The 22,759-nt window shown below is 38.9% G+C and overlaps 1 protein-coding gene across 4 annotated transcripts in view; it reads left to right on the forward strand.

Annotated features, from left to right (window-relative positions):
* The window catches only part of RALYL (RALY RNA binding protein-like), an 817,853-nt gene that overhangs the window by 288,971 nt on the left and 506,123 nt on the right, over window positions 1-22,759 (forward strand). The window lies entirely within an intron of this gene.

Here is a 22,759-nt window from a genome sequence, read left to right on the forward strand (position 1 = left end):
AACAATTGTGTATATATCTCAATGCATATACATTGTTTACATTTGGGTAAATTGGAAAGGCATTTTAAAAATACTTTTCAATAATTCCTGAAACTCCATCCTTTCAAATGTGGAAATGGTATTTCAGATCACAATAAAATTTAATAAAGTGTGATTCTTCTATTACATCTTTCATTTGAACAGAAGATCAGTCTTGTGTGACAGATATACCTGTGAAGGACTTTTATCTGTTATCATAAATAAAGTATATTCATTGATATAAATTAAGAAAAAGTTTCAAGAATAAGTCTCCAAGAAAAATCTAACGAAGAATAATATAGATTTTTAGAAGGCCCTCATAACTCATAACTGAAATGAATGGCTATTTTGTTTTATATCTTCAACATAATTGACAATAAAGAAATAACTTACATTAAACATTCAGAGGAGCCTATCTTAAAAGTACAGCCTCTGCAAAATTTTGGTTTCAGGCAGAAGCTAAGAATTTTAGTAAAACTGTAAAATAAAATCTCAAATACCACTGTCTTTTTTCATTTGCTAATTTGCAAGGCTATTAAATATGTAGTCATGAAAGAGACCAAAGAGATATTAGACTCATTCATAGGACAGAATAATTATTTTTAAAAATTTATATTTAATGTACCCATTGTAATTGCAGTTAGTCTTTGAAATATCCTCTAACTGAGTTGTAATAGAAACTTTTGTAAATTCTCAAGCTCTGACGTTATGTTAGCTTTTACCTTTCCTCCTCATCACCACTGTTGTTACTATCTTGTATTAATAGTGGCACATGTGTTATAATTAATGAACCAATATTGATGTATTGCAGTTTATTAAGGTTCATAGTTCACCTTAGGCTTCATCCTATGTGGTACGTGAGTTCTGACAAATGTATAATGCCAAGTATCCACTATCATGTTATTACATAGACTGCTTTCACTGGCCAAGTATTGCATCTGCACAGACTGCAGTGCCGTTTCGTATCCCTGTCAGCAAGGAATGAGTTCCTGTTGGTCCACTTCCTTGCTAGCATTTGGTGCTGTCAGTGTTTCGGATTTTAACAGGCCCAATAGCTAGTAGTAATAGCTATTGTTTTAATCTGCAATCCTCTGTTAGCTTATGGTGTTGAGCGTAGTTTCATATTCTTACCTTTTGTCTGTTTATTTATTCAGTGAGGTGACTGTTCAGATGCTTAGCCCATATTTAGCTGTATTGGTTTTCATATTGCTGAATTATAAATGTTCCTTGTATATTTTGGTTACCAGTTCTTCCTCAGATGTATATTTTGTGAACATTTTCTCTCAGTTGGAGACTTGTTCCATTCCCTAAACAGAGTCTTTCGTACAGTCTACGTTTTTATTATGATGAAGTCTAGTTTATTTTTTCTTTCAGAGATTAAAATGGTTTATATCTAGAGAATCGTCACTAAACGTTAGGGCACTGAAATGTCCAACTATGCTATCTTCTAGGGGTTTTATATCTTTGCATTTTACATGTAGGTGTCTAATCCATTTTGAGTAATTGTTGTGAAGAATGAAAGGTCGGTGTCTCCATTCCCATTCTTGCATGTGGATGCGTAGTTGTTCCAACATCATTTGTTGAAAAGCTTTCGTCAAAAATGTTTTTTTTTTTTCTTTTCAATTTCATCCACTGACTTTCTGTTTCCATGCACAAATTGCAGGGATTGAAATTCATTTCTACTCTGTACCTCAAGTCTTCTCCCCAGGATCCTGTACCTTTAGAAGCCTTCCACCTTTTTACCAACCCCTTGTCTAATGATGTAATGTTTTTCATAGCATCCCTGCGCCTTATCACCAAGTCCTTATTAATAGGTAGGTGACGACTTCATAACGCAACTCATCACTGGGTTGGATAACCCAAGTTGTAGTTCATTCATTCATTCAAAATACATTTCACATTCACTGTGTATCAGATATTGAACTAAGAACTATACCGAACCTAAAATTATAAGATTTTGGTCTAGCTCTCTTGAGCAATATACAAACATTGATGCCCTCTTTTATGCAGATTCTGATAGATGTTAGAATGCCCCTCTTTCTGTCTTTCAGTTGAACACTCTCCTGTACTTTCAGGCACTGCTGATGTCACAGTGATGGACCTTAATCAGAATGACATGTCATTTGTCTGTGCTCCTCTCAAAACGTTATTGACTCAGATAGATATCCTGCTCTAGAAGTCATCTGTCTGGTATAGTGCGGTGCGTCTGTTTATTTTCTGTGACCTGAATGAAATCTCTATGAAGTAAGAATTAAATCTTTGATATGTTTGCAGCCAAAATGTCATAATACACCATTATATTAAATTCACTATGAAGTTAGCGTTTGCCCGGTGGTCATGCCCAATATTGTTTTTAAATATGGAAAATCTCACTATGAGATGCCTTGAGTGAATTTAGGAGTGGGGGATAAATTTTAATTGAATCAAGGACTATACAAAATTATCTGAAGAGGCAACATACTATAATAGGAAAAATGCTGGATTTGGCATTGGAAGACCCAAATTAAGCTTGTTTCTGATATATATACTAGCTGTTCTCAAGTGGGTAATTTAAATTTTTTGAGCACCAAGCACTTCTCTGTGAAACAGTGAAGACAGCAATACTTGCCCCATCTATCTTCTAGTGAAATTTGGGAAATACACACTCATTTCTCATGCTGGTATGGTTATGCTCAAAATCCTTCAAGCTAGGCTTCAGCAGTACGTGAACTGGGAACTTCTGAATGTACAAATGGGGTTTGAAAAAGGGGAACTGGCGATCAAATTACTAACATCCACTGGATCATAGAAAAAGCAAGGGAATTCCAGAAAAACATCAACTTCCGCTTTGTTGGCTGCACATCCCAGCAGCCTCTTTGTAGCCCACCTTAACAGCCACGAATATTCTAAGTGTCCTAATAGTTTTGCCTTTTCCAGAATGTCTTATAAGTGGAATCACACCGAATGTGACTTTCTTCACTTTTGATCACTTTCTATACTTTGTTCCTCTTTGTTGGTATATGAAGAAACGGTGTCTTTAGTTGTATCTAAATCCAATTGATATATTTTGAGAAAAAGATTAGAAAGTATTTCTTTTATGAATTTTTCTTATGAAGTTACTGAATTGTATATAAATATGTAATACACCAATTACCATAAAATAAAACAATGGCAATTTAGTAGCTCTCCTAAGCCCTGTACCATTATTTCGGAAATATATATATCTCCTTCTTTCAGATGAAAATTGAATTCCCAAGGGCATAGTTTTCAGAAAATATAACTTGGTCATGTTTTTAGATGTGTAGTTTGAAATGAAATTACAAACAGGAGGTGGTTTTCTTGAAACACGTGAGCCTGAAAGGCCAAGATGTGACTGATTGTGTAGGATTCTTTTTTCCAGTTGCCAAAAAAAGCTTTTTTGAGCTGAACAAGACAGGTATAAAATTAAAGTAATTGCACACTTTAGATTTACTAGCAACGTGAAATCTTGCAGGCAGTTTGCTGTTTTACAGACGTCGTGGCCTGCCGGCACGGGGTGGGGTACACCGCGTGTGAGTGCAGTTTATTGCTCCCGGTGACTCTCTGAATGATCTTGTGGAGTTGCTCTTACCGCAGCAGCGTGCCGGCTGAACGCCAGCTTGTGTTCCAGAGCCTGCCTCTCTAGATCTGAAAGTTATTCCATTTCCTTTTTTTTGTTCTGTTTGTTCCTAATTCATTGGCCATGTGTGTAATTATAGGTTGGAGGGATGATTACACAAACGAATTACAATCACACTTGGCTTGTAAGCATACAGAGCTCTGGTGGTTAATCACAATTATGTAGGCAGGAGCTCCCTCTCCCTGAGATGCAGATACCACATCTCTCTCCTTGACACTCCAGCAAATCAGACTCTTGATGTCTCAGGAAGACCATGTCCGTGTCCCATTCAGCAGGTCACTTTTGTATAACATGGAACGTTGCTTCTTGGCTTTGAGATTGCTAAGACTGGAATCAGTACACAGACCTGGTATCAGAAGTAGGATTTCTTCTCAAAAGTGTCTTAGAAAATCAAATTATACCACACCTAGTGGGAAATATATTGAGTTTGTGTATTTCCACGTTATTGCTCTGAATGGAAATAATGGATTTTAAAAATAAAGTTTGTGATTTGAGACTTTTTAAAGTAGATAGAAGACAAGGATTAAAAGATTCCCAGTCTCTCAAATGTCACATTACCATAAATTAATACGGATAGAATTATCATACAGCCAAAAGCATTTTGCAGAGCACACCACACTTGAAAGATATAGTATAGACTATGTATCCTCACTGTGACTTTGAGCAAATCTTCTAACCTTGTGAGCATCGGTTCTGAATCTATAAAATGAGAGTACTAACCTTGCAAGGAGTTTTATGAGGAAAAAATGAATTATATTGGCAAAGTTCTTAGGACATTTAGTTGGCTCATAAAATAGAGGATTGTTTATTATATAAGAGAAATAAATCTAGTAATCTTGGCAGTATATTGAATTACAATACTTTGGACAGTGATTTACACATAGAAATTAGGGGCTCAGTTCAGTTCAGTTCCGTCACTCAGTCGTGTCTGACTCTTTCTGACCCCATGAATCACAGCACGCCAGGCCTCCCTGTCCATCACCAGCTCCCGGAGTTCACTCAAACTCATGTCCATTGAGTCAGTGATGCCATCCAACCATCTCATCCTCTGTCATCCCCTTCTCCTCCTGCCCTCATTCTTTCCCAGCATCAGGGTCTATTCCAATGAGTCAACTCTTCGCATGAGGTGGCCAAAGTACTGGAGTTTCAGCTTCAACATGATTCCTTCCAATGAACACCCAGGACTGGTCTCCTTTAGGATGGACTGGTTGGATATCCTTGTAGTCCAAGGGACTCTCAAGAGTCTTCTCCAACACCACAGTTCAAAAGCATCAATTCTTCAATTCTCAACTTTCTTCACAGTCCAGCTCTCACATTCACACATGACCACTGGAAAAACCATAGCCGTGACTAGACAGATCTTTGTTGGCAAAGTAATGTCTCTGCTTTTGAATATGCTATCTAGGCTGGTCATAACTTTCCTTCCAAGGAGTAAGTCTTTTAATTTCATGGCTGCAGTCACCATCTGCAGTGATTTTGGAGCCCCCCAAAATAAAGTCTGACAGTGTTTCCACTGTTTCCCCATCTATTTCCCATGAAGTGATGGGACCAGATGCCATGATCTTCGTTTTCTGAATGTTGAACTTTAAGCCAACTTTTTCACTCTCCTCTTTCACTTTCATCAAGAGGCTCTTCAGTTCCTCTTCACTTTCTGCCTTAAGGGTGGTATCATCTGCATATCTGAGGTTATTGATATTTCTCCCAGCAATCTTGATTCCAGCTTGTGCTTTCTCCAGCCCAGCATTTCTCATGATGTACTCTGCATAGAAGTTAAATGAGCAGGGTGACAATATACAGCCTTGACGTCCTCCTTTTCCTATTTGGAACCAGTGTGTTGTTCCATGTTCAGTTCTAACTGTTGCTTCCTGACCTGCATATAGGTTTCTCAAGAGGCAGTTCAGGTGGTCTGGTATTCCCATCTCAAAATTTTCCACAGTTTCTTGTGATCCACACAGTCAAAGGCTTTGGCATAGTCAATAAAGCAGAAATAGAAGTTTTTCTGGAACTCTCTTCCTTTTTCCATGATCCAGCGAATGTTGGCAATTTGATCTCTGGTTCCTCGGCCTTTTCTAAAACCAGCTTGAACATCTAGAACTTCACGGTTCACATATTGCTGAAGCCTGGCTTGGAGAATTTTGAGCATGACTTTACTAGCATGTGAGATGAGTGCAATATTCTTTGGCATTGCCTTTCTTTGGGATTGGAATAAAAACTGACCTTTTCCAGTCCTGTGGCCACTGCTGAGTTTTCCAAATTTGCTGGCATATTGAGTGCAGCACTTTCACAGCATCACCTTTCAGGATTTGAAATAGCTCAACTGGAATGCCATCACCTCCACTAGCTTTGTTCGTAGTGATGCTTTCTAAGCCCACTTGACTTCACATTCCAGGATGTCTGACTCTAGGTGAGTGATCACACCATCGTGATTATCTGGGTCGTGAAGATCTTTTTTGTACAGTTCTTCTGTGTATTCTTGCCACCTCTTCTTAATATCTTCTGCTTCTGTTAGGTCCAGACCATTTCTGTCCTTTATTGAGCCCATCTTTGCATGAAATGTTCCCTTGGTATCTCTAGCTTTCTTGAAGGGATCTCTAGTCTTTCCCATTCTGCTGTTTTCCTCTATTTCTTTGCATTGATCACTGAGGAAGGCTTCCTTATCTCTCCTTGCTATTCTTTGGAACTCTGCATTCAGATGAGGGGCTCAGAGGTTGTCCATTACATGACACACTTCTCAGTTAAAATGAACTTATGACCTATTCACAGTGAGTACTCTAATATTTGTCATTTTATATAAAATATCCAATAATTATCTTGGGTTGGCTATTTCCTCATCTGCTGCTAATCCGGTAGCCATGCACTGATGTACAGCCTGTAAATTTTTTTTCAGTTCTTTCTTTCATACGGCATTCAGCACTCATTCACTCATTTGCCATTTATTAGAACCTACTGCGCCCCTGGCTGTGCATATCTGTATGTATAAAGCGTTTGACCTCTCCTTGACTCTTTCAAGGGAGATAAGTATGTGAATTTCTGTAATACATGAGGGTAAAATGTTACCAAACACAAGTGTGCTCTACTCACTGTAGAGCCAAGGAAAACAAAATGTGGGAGTTAGGGGCAGAGAAAGGTTTATTGCAGGACCATGCAAGGAGACAGGTGGCGCATATCCCAAGAATCCCAAGCTCCCTGAAAGAGTTCAGCAAAACAGTTGAGACAAAGTGAGGGAGGGGCGTGATTAGTTACGGCAAACTTCTTGGTGTTGGAAGCCTTTGTTTTTGCAGCTGTCCATGTTGGCCAGGTCAAGATGTACCTGTGAACCTGTGTCATGATGAACCTCCACCAAGACAAATGTTAACCTCTATTCTGTAACCTTTTAATATGTATATGAATGGGCTTCTAAAGGTCAGAGCCTTGAGAATAGGCTGTCCGGTATATTTCAGGCTGTAGATAACATTCTTTAAGACACAGAGCCAGCATGACTAAGCACAGGAAAATGAGTAAATCTAATATGGAGTCCGATTTTTTTCTTTCCTATTACAGAAAGTTTTTGAGTGGCAGAAGAAAGATGAAAAGTCCCAAGGGAGTTCAAAATTGTGGCACTGTTGATTCTCTCTGAGAGACTGGGTAAAACTTTAAATCGAGGTGAAGAAACACTTTGGGACAAGCAAAGAGAGAATTCGGGGCAAAGAAAACTGTAGAACCAGCGGTCAAGCATCATACACTGTTAGTATCTGGAACCTAGTCCCAGTGGTGTGGTTGGAACACAGCAAGTACATAAAGAAGGAATGGGGAGATAAAATTGGAAATATAGCTGCATCAGATCACAGAGGGCTGTGAATGCAGATGAGATCTTTGTGCAGAGAGTGTGCACTCAAACCTGGAAAATGCTGGATGAGTTCATATCTTTTAATGAAATCAAACTGGATACTATTTAGAGATTTAATGAGGATGAAAAATACAGTTTGGCTTATTTAGTTTTACTTTTCTGAAAGCTCTCCTTTGTTCTCACAACTCCAAAAATATTATTTTCTTCTGAAAACTGTTCTTTGTGGATTACCTACTGACTTACTCCCTTACAAAGATTTATTTTAATGGAATTCTCTTTGAAATTGTGCCATAAGACTCTTCTTATGGCAACTGTGAGACCAAATCCTTGACCTTGGGGGCCCACAGCTTTAAAATTATATCAGACAAAAGCTAAGAAAAAGTGAACCAGTTAGAAAGCTTTGAATGAATTTATTGTCGTCCTTTACATTCCTGTACGTATCTTTGAGGCAGGGAGTGGTTCTTTGACTCATTCATATACTAATAGTGTGGTTTATTTTGCCTCCCTTCATCTTTTCAACTGACTTATTCAGCTTTTTTTAAAGAATCAAACTCTCATATGTAATAGAATATTTGTGCAACAAATTCTTAAGACGTCCTTAACTTAAATTATATATTTGAAAACAAAGGAATGTCAAAGGAAACATTTTAGATTGAGCAGATAATCCAGTTAGGTAAATAATATCAGAACACACAACTCTGTTTAGAAGGGATATGTTAGATTTTATAGGCTCTTACTATCATCATTATCATCTTGAAAATATTTAATAACCTTTAAAATAATTTTACCTAGAGACAAGTGAAAAATTTAATGTAAATTTATGCAATTAACATTTAGTGCAAAATATTCAGATTTACTTATTACTTTTATTAAAAATCTCCTTTATTAATTATTTTTCAAAGTTTGGATGCTTTGAAGAATGAAATCTTCTTTATTTGATCTTTTTTTGCTTTTAAAAATAATCCTCATATGATCAAATATTTTAAATAGAATATGCATTATTCTGTGTATCTCACATTGTTGTGTATTTCATGTACATTTCTTATGTTAAAACTGTGCTTTGAGTTTTCATTAGTTACTAGAAATCTAACTAAGTTGAGAAAATGTTAATATTCTAACCTGTTAGATAAAGACCGTGTCAATTCAGGAAATGAAAATTTCCATACATGTATAGGTATTGAGCTGTAATTATTTATGCTAAGTTTATTACCCTGGTCTGGCTATGAAACCTGCAATCATGCAGATAAGTTCTATATGAAGTATTCTGTGTTATTGCTATTGTTATTATAGATATTATTAGGGCTGTTATGCATAAAATCTATAGGTAGAAATCCCTTCCTCGAAGAATATTAATAAAATGGAATATGGTTTATCAATGTGAAATTCTTGTTTCTGTTGAAGTGCCTTCTAATTCAGGGACTTTACGTTTCTGATTTATCAAGTAACCCATGAGATTCTTGTCATCGTAAGGTAAAGGATGAAATATAAATTGAGCTTATTTGCTGTTTCAATAATTGGTTTATTGTCAGGTTCACCACTGGTGGCACCATCTTTGCTACAGAAGTTAACATGGGAAAGAAAAGGAGGCTTCCTAGTAAAATGCACTGTTGACTGAAGATTATTTTAAAGTAGAATGCTAAATTAGCTGAATACAAAATGTTAATAACGTAATTTCCACTTTAGTAGTTTCATGCTTGTTTCTGTAAAGGGTCTTATTTTCATTTGCCCCAAATTTTGGAAATCTCTGGAAATGGTTGAGTTTAAAAAAATCTTTTTAATAAAAGTTAAACTGTTCAGGTAAAGTAAATTTCTAATTATTTCTCCTGGCTAGAAATGTGTGTTAATTAGTTATAAAATATTCTTATAACCAGGAAATGGGAGAAGTGTAAGTTCATGAGCAAATTGCTTGGTGCTTCAGTAAATTTTCTAGCTCTTAAAAGCATTGTATAAGTGGAATAAGTTCCTCCAGTGGAGTTTCAAGCTCCATGGGTCACCATTTAAGAAATATATTTGCAATTATAGTATGTAGTAATTTCTTAGGCCTTACCTTGACTTTGTCCTGAAGATGAAAACTCCCGTTCTATGGCATTGTAGAAAGCCATCCCTGTACACGTACTTCCTGGAAGTGCTTTTGCTGAGGAAACTTTAATGCTTTTAGAAGTATCTTTGATTAAGTTTTGTGTGGTGAGTGTACTCTGTACTCTGCTATTTCTTTGAAATAACGAAACAGAAAAATCACGAATGTAAACTCCTTTCTAAAGGTATTTTAAAATGTATAAAACAAGTTTGGATGGATGGGGAAAATCTCTACTGCAAAATTTCTGAGAGCAAACAGCCCTAGCTTAGTGAAGGACCAGAAAAATAGAAAAATAGGTTTAGATATATACTAAAGAGAGGGGACTATAGTTTCTTTCATGTGGATTGTGAAAAGTTGCTAGCTGATTCATTAGGCAATGTTAAAAGAGGCTTCTAATAAAGAAGATGTTTTTGGTACCTAATGGCTATAGAAATTATTGGCAGTAAAAAAGGCAAAGCACTCGCTCAGTCGTGTCCAACTCTTTGTGACCCCGTGGACTGTAGCCTACCAGGTACCTCGTCCATGGGATTCTCCAGGCAGGAGTACTGGAGTGGGTTGCCACTTCCTTCTCCAGGAGATCTTCCCAACCCAGGGATCGAACCCGGGTCTCCCGCACTGCGGGCAGACGCTTTGCCGTCTGAGCCACCTATGACTGCTATTTTATTTTTGCCGTTTTCCTACCTTGTCACTTTGGAGTAGACCAAATCTGTTGCACTAATGAACACGTTTGAGAAAACATTAAATTGGCATATTTTGGTTGAATGCATGATAATTAAAAATATTACTTAGAGGAATGACAGTACGGGAAATGTTTCAATTTAGCTTTAAGATTACTGAATGATATGAGGTGAAACATAAAGAAGGTAAGAGGTCCAGAGGATTATACTAATAGCAAGCATTCATTCAACAAATATGTGTTATTACCATGTGTCATGGATAAAATGGTGGCTGAAAATGAATACAGCTCTGGACTTTTCTGAGCCTTATAATCTGACATAGAGGTTGCCGTGGCATCCATACAGAAAATCACCATTAAGACAAGGAAGGTAGTTAGAGAGGAGCCTGTCTGCAAGATGGTGAGATCAGAGGCTATAAATTGCGAGGTGAAAATGGGAGGTGAAACTGTTAGTCACTCAGTGGTGTCTGACTCTTTGAGACATCATGGACCCCGCCAGGCTCCTCTGTCCATGAGATTCTCCAGGCAACAATACTGGGGTGCATTGCCATTCCCTTCTCCAGGGGATCTTCCTGACCCAGGGATTGAACTCGGGTCTCCTACATTGCAAGCAGATTCTTTCCCGTCTGAGTCACCTCATTAAAATGAGAGATGAATGTAATCCTATTTCATATATCCAATTGATTATTTACATCAAAGGAAAGCTAACCTGGAATCACCTCTGGATAACACTTTCATGTTCCACAAACAACCTATTAAATATCAAAAAATAACTCAAGCTTCTACTTCCATACCCAACACCTTAACTCTGTGGAAAATCTGTCTTGCTTTCTAAAAAGATCAAGAAAACTGAAGTATCCTTTATCTTTTTTTAAAAAAGAAAAATCTTATCAAAATGGTTTTTCTTCAACTCATCGTTATCCTTTGAGGTTAACTAACAGAGGTTTGCTCACTGATAATCTCTAAAGATTTGTCTTTTTCCTCTTCATACCTGGAGGTCCTTGGCTCATATTGACTATCTCTTCCAACCCATGTCTATCACAGTAGTATCTTTTCCACCTCATTGCTACACTTCTTAAATGCATTTACTCTATTTATAAAAATATCCATGGAACCAGAGCAAACACCTTTCCTACCCTCTCCCAGGCTTGTGTCTCACTAATTTGGGAACAGTGTTGGAGCTCTAAAATGCTGCAGAAAGGTTACAGCATTAGAAAGTTTTAATTCAACTGTGAATGTTTTTATTTTGAAGAGGCTCGGTAGATAACTGCAGTAACTATACCTGGCTGCTGCTGCTGCTAAGTCGTTTCAGTCGTGTCCGACTCTGTGACCCCATGGACGGCAGCCTACCGGGCTCCTCCGTCCGTGGGATTTTCCAGGCAAGAGTACTGGGGTGGGTTGCCATTGCCTTCTCCAACTATACCTGGCACTCAGGTGTAATTACACCCGTAGCATTTGATTTGTATGTGGTAATTAAGGCACAGTTTTGGAAGGTGAGGTGAATCAGAGAGATAGCATAGAGCCACAGGAACACAAGGAATGCTTCTGGAGTCTTCACACGGGGCAAAAATGTGAAAGAAAATTTGGGGTCATAGTATGCCACTTTGTGTCTGTTTGAGCCACTTATCCCTTTATAAAGTATAATACAAATTTCATCCTTACTTTATTCTCTACATTAAAATCTCGAATCTTTCTGATCTTATTATCCCACTAAGCTGCACTGGTCATTTTGACCTAACTCACAGGTGGCTTTGCACCTCTTTACATCAAGGAGATCCAGCCAGTCCATTCTGAAGGAGATCAGCCCTGGGTGTTCTTTGGAAGGAATGATGCTAAAGCTGAAACTCCAGTACTGTGGCCACCTCATGCGAAGCGTTGACTCATTGGAAAAGACTCTGATGCTGGGAGGAATTGGGGGCAGGAGAAGAAGGGGATGACAGAGGATGAGATGGCTGGATGGCATCACCGCTGCGATGGACGTGAGTTTGAGTGAACTCTAGAAGTTGGTGATGGACAGGGAGGCCTGGCGTGCTGCGATTCATGGGGTCGCAGAGTCGGACACGCCTGAGCGACTGAACTGAACTGAACGTCTTTGTCTAAATGTTATTCAGCATGTTGTAAGTGTTGGATGTTTGAATTTCTTCTTTAGCATCCAACCCTGTGTCTGTCTCACCACCAGCATTCTCTCTATTTGTTGAAATTCAATATGAGTCCCAGTTCCCTTTCATAATCACTTTATGCAAAGGTAAAAAATACTCAGCAGTTTTTGAAACTTGCAGTTCAGACAAAAGAATTGGATTATCGCTTCATAGAAAGTGACTTTTACCGTTTTATCTTGATTCTCAGAGCAGAAACAATAGTATTTTAGCATTATTTGTCATAAAATGGCTACCCGTGATATCTTTAACTCCGTTCAGGATTCAGAGGAAAGATATGATTTCCTGTCAAATAGACTTAAACAATAATTGCATCAGACCAAACAAGTCAAGTATGAGAGTATCAGAACAGAACCTCCTTTGTTTTCATCGTGAGGAAGTTTTCATTCATTTTGGTAATGTCTCCAACTAAATAATTGTTGAATAAATGAAACAGTTTTTAACATTTAACTGCTCAAATAACATTTTAATTTTTCTTACTTTAAAGTTCTGTTCCTATTTCTTTCAAGCATGAATTCTCAGTGTGAAATTATCAGTAAAAGTGTGATACAGAGTATGTGTTACTGTGGATTAGAATAGTTTTAAATCCAATGTTTTTATGTATGTTGATACAGGTGTCACTTATTTGTGCCTTTTATGCCTTAACAACATCTATCTCTACCTTTGTTCAGAATATTACTGATTTAGCCTACTAAAAGATGATAAATGGAGAAGGAAATAGCAACCCATTCCAGTATTCTTGCCTGGAAAATCCCATGAACAGAGGAGCCCAGCAGACTATGGTCAATGAGGTCAAAAAGAGTCAGATGTGATTGAACACACACACACAGGACCACAAATGTATCCAGGTCAGAGAGGTAAAAGCTTATTGCCAAATGGAGGAAAGACAAAAAGAGAAATAAGTGCAAATCATTATAACATGTTCTGAAGATGGGAAGCAACTGAAGGGTATAGGAGAGAGGAAAGAAAACGTGGTCTGTGTCTACATGAAAATAACTGCAATGTGCATATTTCTATGGAAATCGCTTTTTACATAAGCAAAATACTAAACAGTCTATCAATATTGTCTATATAGCAGAATCATCTATTTTGGCCTTAAAAATTACAGACGTCTCACCCTACCCTAAATAAATTGAATCAGAATATTAAATACTAAACAGTCTATCAATATTGTCGATATAGCAGAATCATCTATTTTGGCCTTAAAAATTACAGACGTCTCACCCTACCCTAAATAAATTGAATCAGAATATTTGGGGATGTAAGCTGCTTCTCTCAGCATTTGAAGAAGCTCTAGGTGTTATTTAATGAGCTCTAGAGAGACTTCACTTTCACGTTTCACCTTCATGCATTGGACAAGGAAATGGCAACCCACTCCAGTGTTCTTGCCTGGAGAATCCCAGGGACGGCGGAGCCTGGTGGGCTGCCGTCTATGGGGTCGCACAGAGTCGGACACGACAGAAGCGACTCAGCAGCAGCAGCAGCAGCAGGACGATCGTGCATCTTGTTTGCCCCGACAGTGTCAGCCTCCACCCCCTAGTATGTGAGCAGCCGTTCTGCCTGTCTCTCTCTCGTCGTTTCTGTCCAGAGGTGCCCTCCTCGGGCTGTGTATCACCACCTTGCTGTATCCATTCAGATGCTACACACAGGACTCTGCATGCCTCCTGTACATTCCCCTCAATCTCACACCTTTTGTAAACAATTCCTTTATTAAAATCTCCTAAATCACCCTTCATTCAGTGCACTTCATTTTCCCGAAGACCCTGACTCTTTATCACTATGCACAAATACAACGTGACAATTGGATGCTTAGCACAAAGCGCCTGTTTCGAATACAGAAATCAGTCTCTCCCGCCTCTCCCCACCCGTGAATGTTGTAAGTGAAGGTGGGCAGCGTAGAATAAGCACCAAGGAACATTTGGGTCAATCATTTTTATTAGCCACAAAAATGGTGCAAGATTTTTCCCCAAAAAATGGCTGGAACCTGTGTTTAGCATTCAAATAGCGTATTGACATTCCAAAACTAAGGATCAATTTCACCTTGGAAACAATGAATAGTTATTTTCAGATTATTTTGGTTCATATCTTCAAATTAGTCAGTCACTGACAGTGTGGGAGCTTGGTTCTGGAAACGTCGGCATATTGTTAGTCGGTATATTCTTATATCCTAAGATATTCTTATATCATAAGAATGATTATTCTTAGGGGAAATTTGTAGCGCAGCAGGAAGCTCACTTTGCAGCTCACAGCTACTACTTGTACTGTTGCCGCCTCCTTCCTTGGCTGGTTCCTATACGTTAGAAACAACTTTTATCGTAGTCCTATGGAGACGGAAATGGCACCCCGCTCCAGTACTCTTGCCTGGAGAATTCCACGGACAGAGGAGCCTGGCGGATAACAGTCCATGGGGTCACAAAGAGTCAGACGCGACTGAGTGACTGACACACACACATACTTTATTGTAGTCCTAAGGTATCCTCGCTTTAAAAATGGAAGTATAGCTTCTGCCTAGTATGATGTGTTACATGTGTACAGTATTGTGTGATTCGTAATTTTTAAAGATAATGCTCCGATTATAGTTCATATGAAATGTTGGCTATATACCCCCCTTTGTGCTCTATATCCTTTCAGCTTATTTTGTACCTGAATCCCCACCTCTGACTTTCAACCCCTATGTCATCCCCCGCCCCAATTACCTGTCCCCACTGGTAACCACTGGTTTGTTCTCTGTGAAGGTGAAAGGCTCTGAGACGAGTCCGACTCTTCATCTGTGAGTGCTGTGTATTTTTAGATTCCATGTGTATTAATATCACAGGGTATTTCTCTCTCCCTGGCTTATTTCACTTAGCATAACACCCTGCAATTCTAGCCACGTTGTTACACAGTAGTCTATTAATTAAAGTCCAGCTGTTTTCCGTTTGAGTCAGTCTTCCCAGCGTACATTACTTAATCTGCTGAGAATTTGGAAACGTTAACCACTGCCGATCATCAGAGCATATTTTAATGTCCAGCAATTGTTACAGTCTATTTTGACTGAAGTTGGAAATTACATCCTGAGATTTTGCGTTCAGAACTGATCTAGGCAAATCGATTCTTATCCATAATAACATCATAGACTACTCTTACTGAATGAGAGAGAAAGATAGAGAGAGAATACTGGGAAATATTTTTGTTTCCAAAGGAACTGATATCAATTAATTCCCAGGTATTTACTAAGAGCTTAAGTTATGCCCTGCTTGATATAATTAAGCATTTTCCTTTTTAAATCCTCTAACACATAATAAACTAGTAGACCAGTGGGGCCCAATCTTGAATCCTTCCTTGCTCCTACTGTTGTCAAATAAATAGGCTTTGGTTATTAATTATATTTAAAAGTGAATATAAAAAAATATTAGTCAAAGCCTTCAAGAGATATTCATCTAATATATATTCCACATTCGGAATATTATGATGAATAACGAGACTATAAGATAGAAAATACACTTCAATTGTGACTCATGACTGTGACTCATCTTCATTATCAAAAGAAAACTAAAGTGCGTTAGTGATCTTGAGTTTGACTGTACATTTGTGCTTCTAATGATCTTGACTCACTGAGGGGAAAAATGCTTAGTTTAAGAGCTTGTCTATAGGATTCCCTTAGGAAGACAACTGTCTTTTTTAGCAAGGCATCTTAATGAGTGCCTTTAGCTTTCTAATTAAAGACTTCTGTGCGCAGCCTAAATTGGATAGAGGAGGAAACACAGATAGCTTAAAAGCTTGGTGAGAGGAACTGCTCTGCAGTGAGATATACAGAGAATTTTGGACAAGGTAGGCAAGGAAGTCAGAGAGGAGATGGAGAGAAGAAGGTAACGCAGTGCAGTTAAAAGGCTGGGGTTCGAAGCAGAGTTGTCATTCCTGTTGGGTGGAAAAGAGAAGTCACTTTCTAGAGCTCCAGGCAGAAAGCAGAAGGACCAGTAATAGTGGAAATGACCTTTTTTTTTAATCCCTGCAGATTACTGATTCTGAGCAATAAAGCAGAGGTATGGATGTGTGCCCAAGGTACATTTAATGATCTCGGTTGTAATTAGTTTGCTCTGTAGCTGAGGGGTGGCGGCCTCCTAAAGAAAAGAGCTAGTGAAAGTGGCCCGTGGAAAGTTTTAAAATGAAGCAAATAATTGACTATTCCTTTAATGTTTTTATATTAATAGAATGCTTAGTATCTTCTGAGTTTACAGATCTCTGAATGTATTAGCTACACAATACATACTTTGTTACCATAGCTAGTTATTATAATAGGAGGAGAAATGGGGTACAGTGGGGCAGAGGAAGGAGGTGAAGAAGTCTTGGCCAGGGCAGGATATAAAGGAAAACCAGAATTTGAGAACAGTCTGTTTTTAAGGGATTATTTGTGCTGTAAACATTCATCACGTTTAAAGGTTTCCTCCTGTTCTCCTTATTTGCTATTTTTGTCTCCAAACTCATTTAGTTATATACATTAAATATGCACAGCCTTTTTGTCTATTATATCTTAATGACATTGCTTAAAAACATTTATGGTTATTATCAATTATATTTTTCTAAATCTCATTTTCCAAATGTTCACTAGATTATATACAAATAAAAATTCTTTGTGTATATTGACTACATCCTACAGTGTTACAAAATTGAGGTATTGATCTTCTGGATGTTTTTGTAACATTTGTAAGGATATTTTCCACAAACAAGGATGTTGTTTAAGGACATTGACCATTCTGCTTCTTCCTTTCCAGTGCATTTCTGGAGTATTGCCCTGGCTAGAATTCCAGCATTGAAATAAAGTGCTAATAGGAGACATTTTTTCCTGGTTCCTTCTCCTAAGGGAACTAAGTTTGGTATTTCATGATTATGTAAGGTATTTACTGTAGAACTTTTCCGAGATGCCCTTTATCAGACTAAGTTCTCTTCCTATCTTGAATTTTATCAAAAATATATTTTCACTTGTGCTCACAGAAATCCTGGAGCACAGTATTTAAAATCAGCAAAACCTGAAATCAATCCAAATGTTCATCTGTAAGAGAATGGGTAAAATACTTGACTGGATTTTAAACATAGTAATATATTCATATTCAGCAATAAAAAGGAAAGCAACAGCTAACATATGGATAAATCGTATAGACATTTTGCAAAACATAAGAAGCCAGACAGAAGATAGCTTATGTTGCATTTCATTTGTATGAGGACATAGAAAAGTTAAACTAATATTTGGGATTAGAAGTTAAAATGATGATTGCTGGAGACTAGATAGTATGGTTTGATAATGAATAGACAAGATACTGGTAAGTTGTTTTATGTTTAGTTTAAATAAAATAAATAATAAAAAAATAAAGTCAGTGACTTCCAAAACCTTAAATTTAAATAAAGAATAATTCTTTTTATTAGTCTCCAGGTATTTTATTAAAATTTCTTAAGTAATTCATTGATAATAGTGTAGCAAATTGTTTAGCCTCTGTGTGAGTGTTGGTGTTTCTTTATTTTGAAAATTTTGCCTGCAGTTTATTACTAGACTCATAGAATATTCATTGGAAAATAAGTTTGATATGATTTCAAACTTCTTAAGTTTACTGGAACTTCTTTTGTAGCTTAGCATGTGATCTATCTGAAGAATGTTCCATGTGTGCTTAAAAAGAATATACATTCTGCTACTTTGAGTGGAATATTTTCTCTATGTATCTGTCTGTCTAAGTCTCTCTGGTCTAATTTGTTTAACTCTTTGTTAAAAACTTTTAACTTCTCAACTCTATTCATCCAATTTATCTTGAGTTCTTTGAACATCTTTAAGATCATGAACTTGAACTCCTTATCAGGTAGATCATTTATCTCCACTTCCCTTAGTTCTTCTGTGGCTTTATCTTCCACGTATTTGTTTGGAACATGTTTCTTTGTGCCTCATTTCCCCTAATTTGCCGTTTTTCCTTCTGTGTACCACCTTGGTAAGTTGGTTTTGTTGCCAAACTTTGGGGCAGTGGCCTTTTGTAGGAAACATCTTACGGGTCTCCCGTCTGGTGACCAGAACTCTGTGCTGTGAGGACGCCCCTGTGTGCACTGCATAGGTCTTTCTCTTTTGGCAAAGCTAATACCTGTGGGCAGTCTGGCAGGCGTGGCTGACCCTGGCCTAGCTATTGCCAGGCTCTCTCTTGTGTGGAGGCTACTGGTGCCTGGTAGCTAGGTTGGGTCACAAGGTGACTTTCTGCAAAGCCTTTGTGGAGAGGATTCCTGGCCCACTGGTTGGAGAAGTTGGGATCTGGGGTTGGTGACTGGGGCTTTGGGACCCAGGTCTGTTTTTGACTTGGTGACAGGTGGGGCCAGTTCCTGACACTGCTGGCTGAGCCACCTGAAGGCTCCAAAGTGCATGCGGCCTGCTGGCTGGTGGGGCTGAAGTTGCCTTGAAGCTGAGGCTGGCCTGCTGGTGAGTGGGGCCAGGGCCCAAGGGTCCTCAGACTAGTGCCAGCGCTGTGGCATACAGAGCCTGGTCCCAGGGTGTCTGGGTGAAGGACAGTGGGCGTTCTGGAACTGGCATCTCCCTGTTAGTGGGTGAGGCCAGGGCCCAGGAGGATCTTGTGAGTGTGACTGCCGGTGAGGGAGGATGGTGCTGGAGTGATCGGCAGTCCGCCTGTAGGAACAGCCTGGTCCTGGGGTCCCTGGCGGCAGGGCTTTGAGAGTCCTGGGGGCTACTAGTTGGCACAGTGGTGTGCAGGGTGAGTCATAAGACCTTTAGCATACAGGGTCAATTTCTAGGAAGGCTGTGTGGTCAGGGGTCCTCAGGCAGCTGGCCTGCTGGTGCATGGGGCTGGGTGCCCTCCTGCCTACTTGCTTGGCCTGATGTGACCCAGTGCCAGCTTCTGGGCATGGCCAGGTCCCGAGGGTAATAAGGGAGAAGGAGGATTCCAAAATGGTGCTTGTCAGCTCCAGTGATCTAACGGTAAACGAGCACTCAGAGCTGGCTGATGCCAGTGTCTTATGTCCCAGGGTGAGCGCCGCTTCTTGCCTGCCTGTCCGAAAGGCTTTCAAAGATCAGCACGTGGATCTGACCCAGGATCTTTTCAAATTGCTGCTTCTTCCCTGGTTCTCAGAGGGCAACCCACTCCAGTGTTCCTGCCTGAGAATCCCGTGGACAGAGGAGCCTGGCGGGCCACAGTCCACGGGGCTGCAAAGAGTCAGGCAGGACTGAGTGACTAAGGACAACCACAACAGAGTGTGTGAGGTTTTGTGCGTCCTTTAGGTGTCGAGTCTATTTCCCACAGCCCTCTGGCTTTCCCTAAAGTAGGTCCTCCCGGCCTTCAAAGCCGAAAGTCCTGGGGGTTCCTTTGTCCCAGTCTCTGACCCCAGCTCGGTGCTGGGTCTCCGCGCTGCCAGGGCAGAACCTCTGCGACTTGCTCCCTCCCCTCCTTACGCCTGGGTCTTAACTCTGATGCATCTCTGCCCCTTCCACCGCCTTGTTCCCACTTTCTACTGTTGGTTGTGGAATATCTCTGCTGCTGGTCTCCCAGCATTGCTTATTAATAGCTGCTTTAGCTGTCTGCTAAGTCACTTCAGCCGTGTCCGACTCTTTGCGACCACATGGACTGTAGCCCGCCAGGCTCCTCTGTCCATGGGATTCTCCACGCAAGAATCCTGGGGATCTTCCCAACCCAGGGATACAGATTTTCTGTAAATATCTGTAATTTAGGTGTGCCCTAGGGAGGTGAATTTAGGATCTTTCTACTCTGCCTTCTTGACACCTCCTTCCTTGCTTGATTGACCCAAATTCCCAGTGATTCTCAAGTTAGGTCCTAATTGTCGGAATTAGTACCTTCTTAAAATTTCAGGTTCTAATTGTAAGTCTGCTGAATTTTTTAAAGAAGAATTTTAAGAACCAGAATTTGGCACTGCTGTTTTAGTTCAATTTATTAATGTTTAAATTTTAAGCTAATGCAATTATATATCCTTAGATAATTTTTGTTTTACATTTTTTAAAACATTATAATTCCTCAGCATTAGTTCCCATGGTGAAGTTTGAATCTAGGGCTTAAAATCTTTGCTCTGCATATGTTATCCACAAAATAGATCCCTTAAATAAAATTGTTCCTTTGATTCAAAAAGGCAAGGACTGTTTTGTTATTGCCTGTACAGAGCAGACACATATGTACAACTGGCTAAAATATAGACATCACAGCAAAAACAAGGGACCAGAATCTAGTTTTTCTTGGTTATTTTAGGACACACCCCCTGAAAGATGCACATACTTCTCCACTGAGAACCCAGATATTGGTCACAATCTAGCCCCTTGTTGGTTTCCATTAAAAGAAAGAAAAGGACAAGAAAATATCTTGGGGTCATAGAAATGCACTATAGCTTGTTTGGCCAATACTGTATAAACGTGCCCAGTTGTTAGGCTTCATAAAATTGAATATTTAAATGCTAATTTTATAACAACTAATTTTTAAAAGGAATAAAAACTTGAACATTGAAAAATAAACTGTGTTCTAATATTGTTCTAGAAACTTACATGCAAAACCATGTTAAGAAAATGGATAAATACATTTAGTAGTGGGTTTTCTTCAGTTAATATATGCTTATGCTTTAATTTAGTACTTAAAAACAGAATAATAAAAGAATACATAAAAAATTGGCAGAACCACATTATTGAAAACAGAGGAATACATCTTTTAGTTCTTTTTTTTTTTAAATTTCCAAATATGGATAAAAATAGTATCCCATATTATGTAGCATTTTAAAATATATTCTGTGTAACAGAATCATTTTTGTTTTTAATCTCATGGTCTATAATAAAACTACTTTGCTGGTCTGGTTAGAACGAATACTTAGAACACTTTATTTTGTTTCTGAATTTTTTGTGTGCTTTTTTACACTCAAATAATAGGTTTGTTTATTTGTTCATTTTTTCTGTTAAATGATTGAGCTATTTAACCGTACACTTCTGCAAGAATTTAGCTAGTCTTAAATCCCATTCAACGTATAGCAATCTCAAAACCTCCATCAGTCTGCAATTACCTACCCTTAAGTTACTAAAAATGCTCTTGAAGAAAGACCAACAGAACACAGACATGCAATACAACAATGTGTGTGTGACAAGGTATATTATTCAACAGTGGTTCACAGTGGTACTTGCTTTTATTTTAACAGTTGCTATAGGGAGCTGTGTGTTTCATTTCCTGCTCTTATAGATACCAGATGACCTCCACTAATGCACCCATCATTAAAAGAATTGCATTCAGTTCAGTTCAGTCGCTCAGTCGTGTCTGACTCTTGTGACCCCATGAATCACAGCACGCCAGGCCTCCCTGTCCATCACCAACTCCTGGAGTTCACTCAGACTCACGTCCATTGAGTCAGTGATGCCGTCCAGCCATCTCATCCTCTGTCATCCCCTTCTCCTCCTGCCCCCAATCCCTCCCAGCATCAGAGTCTTTCCCAATGAGTCAACTCTTCGCATGAGGTGGCCAAAGTACTGGAGTTTCAGCATTAGCATCATTCCTTCCAAAGAAATCCCAGGGCTGATCTCCTTCAGAATGGACTGGTTGGATCTCCTTGCAGTCCAAGGGACTCTCAAGAGTCTTCTCCAACACCACAGTTCAAAAGCATCAATTCTTCGAATTGCATTATAACCAAATAATTTTGTGTGTGGTGGCATAAGTGTAATGATATTTGCACTTTCGTGAGAAATAGTGACACCCTTGTAGGTCACTGATTCACTATTGATAAATAAAAGTCATAAGCAGACACAGTAAAAATAGCACTTTTGATTTTATCCCTAGATTGCTAAGATGCTCAATATAAGAACTATATTTGAAATTATTTTTCCATATTCTGTCTCAATCAACCTCCATATTTATACTTTCGTGATTCTTTGCTGTACAGCATACACTTAAGTGATCCTGACAATACACAAAGCAGAGAATTAGAGGAAAATCAACATGAAATGCAGCATTCATGAAGATTTAACATTTAAAATAAAATTAAAATTGTTTGTTCAGATTTCTAATTGAAAATTTCAGGTTTATGTCTAAACATGAAATTATATTCTTCTAATTTGCATGGCTGTGTAACATGACAGACCTTTCCTGGTGGCTCAGCTGTAAAGAGTCCACCTACAATACAGGAGCGGTAAGAGACCTGCTTGGGTTGGATCCTTGGGTCCTCAGGAAGATCTCCTGGGGGAGGAAACAGCAGCCCCCTGCAGTGTTTCTGCTGGGACAATCCCATGAACAGAGGGGCCTGGCAGGCTGCAGCCCATGAGGTGGCAAAGAGATGCAACTGAGCATGCTCGTAACATGCTGTGGTGCTTTGCTAATACTCTGAAAAGGCAGAGCTTAGCATTTTTCCTCTGGAGAGGAGACATCATATTCTT

Source organism: Capra hircus, chromosome 14 (genome assembly GCF_001704415.2).
Source record: "Capra hircus breed San Clemente chromosome 14, ASM170441v1, whole genome shotgun sequence".
Taxonomy (NCBI): Eukaryota; Metazoa; Chordata; class Mammalia; order Artiodactyla; family Bovidae; genus Capra; species Capra hircus.